Source organism: Tamandua tetradactyla, chromosome X, assembly GCF_023851605.1.
Source record: "Tamandua tetradactyla isolate mTamTet1 chromosome X, mTamTet1.pri, whole genome shotgun sequence".
NCBI classification, from domain to species: Eukaryota; Metazoa; Chordata; class Mammalia; order Pilosa; family Myrmecophagidae; genus Tamandua; species Tamandua tetradactyla.
In genome coordinates, this window is record NC_135353.1 from 148,721,084 (window position 1) to 148,726,926 (window position 5,843).

The 5,843-nt window shown below is 36.4% G+C and overlaps 1 non-coding gene across 1 annotated transcript; it reads right to left on the reverse strand.

The window, feature by feature from the left end:
• Positions 1-618: 618 nt before the first annotated feature.
• LOC143672390 (U2 spliceosomal RNA) lies at positions 619-811 on the reverse strand. The gene has a single exon (XR_013169842.1). It is a non-coding gene; the product is annotated as a U2 spliceosomal RNA (small nuclear RNA).
• Between the last annotated feature and the right edge of the window lie 5,032 nt (positions 812-5,843).

Genomic DNA, 5,843 nt, shown 5'->3' on the forward strand with positions numbered 1-5,843 from the left:
TATTTATTTGCATCGTCTTTCTTTTTTTCTTTGTCAGTCTAGCTAAGTGTTTGTCAATTTTACTGATCTTTTCAAAGAACCAGCTTTTGGTTCTTTGAAATGCTATTGTTTTTTAAATTTTCTATTTCATTTATTTCTGGTCCAATCCCTGTTATTTCTTTCCTTCTGCTTGCTTAGAGCTTAGTTTGCTGTTCTTTTTCTAGTTCTTCCAGATGTGCAGTTAGGTCTTTGATTTTAGCACTTTGTCCTTTTGGTGTTTTTGTTTTTTTCTAGCATTTATTTACCACTTGCGCGTAACTTGGGTTAACCATCGCCACGAATAAAGAACATGACAGTAGAAAGGAAATAAAGAGGGAGGGAGGGAGGGAGGGAGGGAGGGAGGGAGGGAGGGAGGGAGGGAGGGAGGGAGGGAGGAAGGAAGGAAGGAAGGAAGGAAGGAAGGAAGGAAGGAAGGAAGGAAGGAAGGAAGGAAGGAAGGAAGGAAGGAAGGAACGACCGTACAAGCAGCTCAGGGGGGGAAAAACATGAAAAGAGTTGTAGACATCCCAGTCTGGTAAAGAAAAGCAAAGCAGAAGAGCAAGGAAAAATCAAGTCTGTCAGTTCACACCGCAATTGAGGAGGAGGTGCACTATTCCTAGAAGTACTGCAATACCAGGTCAATGCGTCGAGTGTGGATGGAGCAAGCTCCTATTCCATCTCCCCGCTCCAAAAATCCATTTAATATATTGTCCTTGGATAGAGAACGTATCAGATATTAAACTGATAAGAACAGATACTACACTTGATCTTAGCCAAAAGGCCGAGAAGCGATTACTTTGTCCTTTTTGAATGTAAGCATTTCAGGCTATAAATTTCCTTTTCAGCACGGCATCCCATCAGTTTTGATATGGTGTTCTCATTTTCCTTCAAGATATTTACTGATTTTCCTTGCAATTTCTTCTTTGACCCACTGATTATTTAAGAGTTGATACTTTAACTTTCATATACTTGTGGATTTTCTAGTTTTCTACCTGTTATTGCCTTCCAGCTTCATTCCATTATGGTCAAAGAAAATGCTGTATATAATTTCAATTGTCTTAAAATTTATTGACACTTGTTCTGTCACCCAACACGTGGTCCACCTGCAGAAGGAGCCATGCGCACTTGAGAATAATGTATATCCGGCTGTTACGGGGTGTAATGTTCTGTATATGTCTGTTAGGCCTAGTTCATTTATCATATGATTCAAGTTTTCTGTTCTCTTATTGACTTTCCATCTAGATGTTCTATCTTTTGATGAAAGTTGTGTATTGAACTCCAACTACTGTACAGGTTTTGACAGTGTTTGCTTCAGGTACTTTAGGGCACGCTATTAGGTACAGAAATATTTATGATTGTTATTTCTTCTTGGTGGATGACCCCTTTTATTAATATATAGTGTCCTTTGTCCTGTGTAATAGCTTTTGACTTAAAGTCTATTGTGTCTGATATTAGTATAGCTACCCCAGTTCTTTGTTGGTTACTATTTGCATGGAATATCTTTTTCCAGCCTTTCACTTTCAACCCATTTGTGTCTTTGAGTTTAAGGTGAATCTCATGTAAATAACATATAGTTGAATCGTGCTTCTTTATCCATTCTGCCAATCTGTGTCTTTTGATTGGGGAGTTTAATCCATTAACATTCAGTGTTATTACTGTAAAGGCAGTACTTACTTCAGCCATTTTATCCTCTGGTTTTTATATGTTGCTTCAGTTTGTTAAAACTGCCACAATGCAACATACTAGAAATGGAAAGACTTTTAAAAAGGGCATTTGTTAAGTTTCAAGTTAACAGCTCTAAGGCCATAAAAAACTAAGGCATCCAGAGAAAATAACTTGACTCAAGAAAGGCTGATGGATCCAGAACACCTCTGCCAGCTGGGAAGGCATGTGGCTGGTGTCTGCTGGGGTGTTCGGCTTCAGGTTTCAGAAAGTTTCCTCAGAGAGATTCCAAACAGAGTGGAGAGGTTATCCTGGAGGTTATTCTTACACATTAAGTAGATATCACCTTGTTGTTCAAGATGTAGTGGAGAGGCTGGAGGGAACTGCCTGAAAATGTAGAACTGAGTTCCAGTAGCCATGTTTCTTGAAGATGATTGTATAATGATACAGCTTTCACAATGTCACTGTGTGATTGTGAAAACCTTGTGTCTGATGCTCCTTTTATCTACCTTGTCAACAAACGAGTAGAACATATAGAATAAAAATAAATAATAGGGGGAACAAATGTTAAAATAAATTTAGTTTGAAATACTAGTGATCAATGAAAGCAAGGGGTAAGGGGTATGGTAAGTATAATCTTTTTTTTTCTTTTCTGTTTTTGTTTTATTTCTTTTTCTATTGTCTTTTTATTTCTTTTTCTGAATTGATGCAAATGTTCTAAGAAATGATGAATATGCAACTAAGTGATGATATTGTGAATTATTGATTATATATGTTGGTGTTTTATTTGGTTTGTTAAATTTTTTTAAATTAATAAATAAATTTTTTTTAAAAAAGTTTCCTCGGAGGCATTTACTTTCTGCATTTCCAAACATTTGGGTCTCACGTCGGCTCTGTCATTTCTGTTGGCTCTCAAGCTTTTTCCAAAATGGTCCCCTCTTAAAGCACTCCAGTAAGTGATGTACCTTGTGTGGGTGGAGACACATCTTCATGGAAACCACGGAATCAAAAGATCCTACCCACAATTGGGTGGGTCACATCTCCATGGAAACAACTTAATAAAAAAGATACTACCCAGCAATACTGAATCAGGATTAAAGAACATGGCTTTTCTGGGGTACACAACAGTTTCAAACTAGCACATATGTCATATCTTTTTTTTTGGCTCTTGTTTCCTGTTACAACCTCCTTTTCTGTAGAGTTGATCTTTTATGATGTATCTGACTGAGCCCTTTCTCATTTATGTTTCTGTATATTTTTAAAATAGTTTCTTTGTGGTTATCCTGGGGATTATACAATCTACATCTATAACCTACTAATTTGAAAAGAGATCAATTTAGCTTCAATAGCACAGATGTTCTCTGCTCCCATATCCCTCTGTTTCCCCTTTTATGTTGTTTTTGCCCCACATTACCTCTTTATATTTTGTGTCCACTATCAGGAAATAGGCCTTCTCCTCGTTCAATTGTACTCTGAACCTTACAGGAATTAGAGTAGAGTTGTATATTGAGCATACAGTACTATTGGGTTTTACATTTACCCTTTTTAGTTATCTTTACTAATTCTCTTCATTTTGTCACACTACTACAAGCCACTCTCTCCTATTTTTTCCTTTCAACCTGCAGAGCATCCTTTAGTAATTCTTGCAGAGCAGGTTTTTTTTTTTTTTTAGGAATTCTCTCAGTTTCTGTTTATCTGTGAGTATTTTTAACTCTTCCTCATTTTTGAAGAACAGTTCTCCTGGATAAAGGATTTTTGACTGGCAGCTTTTCTCTTTCAGTACCTTAAATATATCTTAAAAATTCTTTCTTTATCTTTGACATTTGACATTCTGATTAGCATATGTTTCAGAGTAGGTCTATTAGGGTTTATCCTTTTTAGAGTATATTGTGCTTCTTGGATGTGTATACTTATGTCTTTCATAAGTGTTGGGAAATTTGGGGCCATTATTTCCTCAAGTAGTCTTTCTGTTCCTTTTCCCTTCTCTTCTTCTAGAACAGCCATGACGTGTATGTTTGTATGTTTCATTCTATCACTAAACACCTTGAGACACTGCTCAATTTTTTCTATTCCTTTCTGTATGCTTTGATTTCCCTGTCTTCTAGTTCACTGACTCTTTTTTCTGCCTGTTCAAATCTGTTATGTACGTCTGTAGTGCATTTTGTTTGCTTGTTTGTTTTGTTTTGTTTACATGGGCAGGCAGCAGGAATTGAACCCGGGTCTCCGGCATGGCAGGCGAGAACTCTGCCACTGAGCCACCATCACACTGCCCTTGTAGTGTATTTTTGATCACCATTATTGAGCTTTCATCCCCATAACTTCTGTTATGTTTCTTTTTAAACTTTCCAATTCTTCCTTATGCTTACACATTGTCTTAATATCCTGTAGGTCTATATCCATATTTTCCTTCATTTTCTTGAATTTATTTCTATTAGTTTGAAGTTCTTTGATTACTCATTCCGAATTTTGTATCTCCCTTGAAGTTGTAATTTCTTCTCTTGACTGAGACATACCTTCATTTTACTTAGTATGGCTTGTAATATTTTACCTAGATATCTGACTATTTTGATGTGTTAACTCTGGAGATTGGTTTCTCCCTCTTGTCTAGAGTTTCATTGTTGATTGGCTTTGTGTTAAGGCTCTTTTTGACTTTTGGTCCAATTTATTCTGGCCTCTAGAGGAGTCAGTTTTTAACTGTACAGATTTTCTCAGCTCTTCCTCATCTTCATCTGGTACAGTTTTCTTAAGATTTTACTTTTGTGCAGTTGTTTTACCTCCAGGAAGAAGCTTCCTTTCCTCAGTTTCTTCTCTAGGAATCTTGATCTGCTCTATTTATTTTTGTGAAGAATTTTCTCCCAGCTCCTATGATTTGTTTAAATTCTCTCCCTTACTCAGTGCCTCCCTTTTCCTTACAAGTTTCAGCTCTGAGACCCATCCTGTCTTATAGCAATTCAGTCCCCCTCACTTTATTTTGTTCTATGAGGCTTTTCTGCCTCCAGTTCTTCTAAGGGGGAAGGAACTCTCCTACCTGATCCTGGAGACTATTTTTTTTTTCTTCACTACAGCATTTGTGGAGTCCCATTCTAGTCTCTATCATCTTCCAGAGTTTAAAGCAAGGGATATTTGTCCTTTTATTAGTTGATTCTGAGGCAAGACTTTTCCAGGGGATGTCTTATGTCACCATGTTGATGATGTCACTCCCACCTCAAAAATTTTAGATACTGATTCTGAAGTACTAACTGAATGTATGCTTTAATATTCATAAAATGTATGTACTTAAAACCACTATACAATTGTATTTACTTTTTTTTTTAACATGGGCAGGCACTGGGAATCAAATCTGGGTCTCCAACATGGCAGGAGAGAACTCCGTCTGCTGAACCACCATCGCACTGCCCTATACGATCGTATTTAAATAATACTAGTGCCTAAAATCATATAGGAAAGGAGAATCCTTTTGTCCTATCTTGTTACTCTATGCTTGGTAAACATGTTTAATCTTTGGGAGTTTTCACTTCATTTACAAGTGACCAATATACCTAGACCTCTGGAAAATTAATGTCTTCTTTATCTCAAAAATCACATATTTCCCTTTCTAATTCCCCAAATTTGGCCAGGAAAAAAAACTCTCCTCCTTCTCCCCCTCCTCCCCTTTCTCCTCCTTCTACTTCTTCTCTTGAAATGTTAGCAAAAGGAGGAATTTTTTACGAGGAAGATATAAAGTAGATATTTTAAGTGGTTCCAGGTCTTGAATTTCTTCATGTTAGGGACTGTTAAACCACCAATTTAATTTATCTTAGATCTATATTATATCTTCCATTTCTGTTTCTTCAAGTTATAGGACTATTTAAGTTATGTTTGGCTTCTAGAACAAGCACTATATTACATGTTAATCACTCAACATCAAAATAGCCTCACTACTCCTTGTACACATTTAGGAATGGAATAAATAAATTCGAATTAATTCCACAGGGCTCTGTACAGAATAGCTTACATAGTGCCTTAATGGGCTCATAAAATCCATGACTATTAAACACTAAAATCAGAAGATTCTTAGTCAAGAATATTGTAGTATGCCAGAATTCCAAAGAGCAAATAATCTCTCACCTTATTATGCAACAACAGATGAATTAAATTCACCTATTACTAAAATTAAATATTTT